The sequence below is a fragment of the Notothenia coriiceps genome, unplaced genomic scaffold, assembly GCF_000735185.1.
Source record: "Notothenia coriiceps isolate Sejong01 unplaced genomic scaffold, NC01 NC01_scaffold00014628, whole genome shotgun sequence".
In the NCBI taxonomy this organism is placed as follows: domain Eukaryota; kingdom Metazoa; phylum Chordata; class Actinopteri; order Perciformes; family Nototheniidae; genus Notothenia; species Notothenia coriiceps.
The window spans coordinates 12595-14536 of record NW_011347329.1 but is presented as its reverse complement, the minus strand read 5'-3'; positions in this window follow the sequence as shown (position 1 = coordinate 14536).

Here is a 1942-nt window from a genome sequence, read left to right as displayed (position 1 = left end):
ATATAAGCCAATACAACGTACATGATAGGACACTTTTTAACAACAGTGACAGTTGGCCAACTTTATAAAACTTCAACAACCGCTTTGGTCCCAACTGTTTTCATCACTTCCTGGTGTCTCCTGGTTTGAGTTGTTTTAAGCTTCTTGCAGTGCTTTATTATTTGCAACGTTCATTTATGCAGAACTTTTAGTAAACGCTACACATGTTCGGTCCATTTGCATGAGTTTTGAAAAAGCAGCGCGTTTCTCCTAATGGAAATGTGTTGGGCAGTTGAAGCACATTTTTACCCGTCGGCCACCATAAGTAACTCCATCTCGCGTGAATTCTGGGATTTTATCCTCTGCAAACAACAACAACAAAAACTTAAAAAACACACTGCAGGAAAGGGAAAACCCCAAAAAGCACAATAGGGCCATAATAGGAAGTAAAATAGTGCAACAAAAAATAGATAAGTGAGCTATGCACATGTATAGAATCAAATAATACATTTAAACAAAAAATAATGGAGGCTACTATAATGATATATAAATATAGATATTTGGAATAAACAGACATACAGATGAACAGTGTAATGTATAGTGTTGAGCTCACGGGTTCAACAGTAGGCTATATTGCCTGTGGGATAAAACTGTCACTGAGTCTGGTGGTTATAGTGCACGAATAGGAACAAGAAGTTGTATATTATAAGGAGCCTAATTTAAATTGTAGCTAAAATGTGTGATTATATGTGTTTTCTGACACGTAGCATTACCTCCTATAAGCTATAGTTAATCTTGCCTTTTGAGGTCAGTGGTTAGATCTGATAGCGGGGCGAAGTTATGTCGGTTCAGTAGGAGGAGTCAAGAGAGTTAGACAGAGAGAGAGAGGAGGGGGGGGGTGAGAGAGAGAGACAGAGAGAGAGACCGAGAGAAAGAGACACACGCACACATCCACAGATGGGCTCGGGAGACAGTCGCAGCGGGAGTTTACCGGGTGTTTTCGGGGAGATGCTGTCCCCACCGAGGCGATGGATCAGGGACCAGTCTCCAGGCTCTGTCACCTCGTAAGTCCGCTCCTCTTCTGCTCGCTCTCCTGCTTCCCGCTCTCTGATTGTTTAACATTCCAGAAACAGCCTCAGCGGTTTGTAGGACGAATACAGAATATATTAGTTATAATTTGCTCGTAAAAAAAGACCCTCTCTCCTCCTTCAGACGGTTGGTCCAAAGTGAACTCATGCAGTCTGTCTGTAGAAGGAGTGCAACACTTAAGACAGCTTAAGGTCTATCTCTATTTCTGCTGTAAAACTGAATGTTAAACACAACATAAAGGAACGATTTGGTAGAAAGTTCCAGAGGTTTAAATGAGCTTTTGAACCGATCATACCATGGCTGAATTGAGTTAAAGATGTTTCTTATCACACTTACATTATGTGACCAAGACTCTTTTTGAATTGTTTCCAAATGTGTGCAAGTTACCTTAAAATTAGCGACGTGAACTCTAGTGCTAAATCGATTAGTTGCTTTATCAATTAGTAAAGTACGGAGTCCCTAAAGGGACATGGAAAAAAGTAAAATAATATTCTTTTTTATTAATTATAAATAAACTGTGAACTTTAATGCTACGATGTATGTGATGTCAGATAGTAATATAGTAATACATGAAAAACATGAAATGAAATAGCCTACTATATGACAGTAAAACAAGAATAGAGTTAAAGTGTGATTTGTAAAATATCCATAAAAAAAAGTAAATCTGCTTACAGTTCTGTTTCATGTGGGTGTTGAGAGATGTATCAATGTCTCTTAATTTTGCTCTCAAAGTGCACCAGATTGATGCTTTTAACTTCAATATTAAAAAAAAAAAAAAATCTTCCCAGGGAAGCGTGCCCCCGGACCCCCCTAGAGGAAGTTAAGACCACCCCCCACTTGAAAAAAATTGCATTTTACCCCTGCTTACACCCAT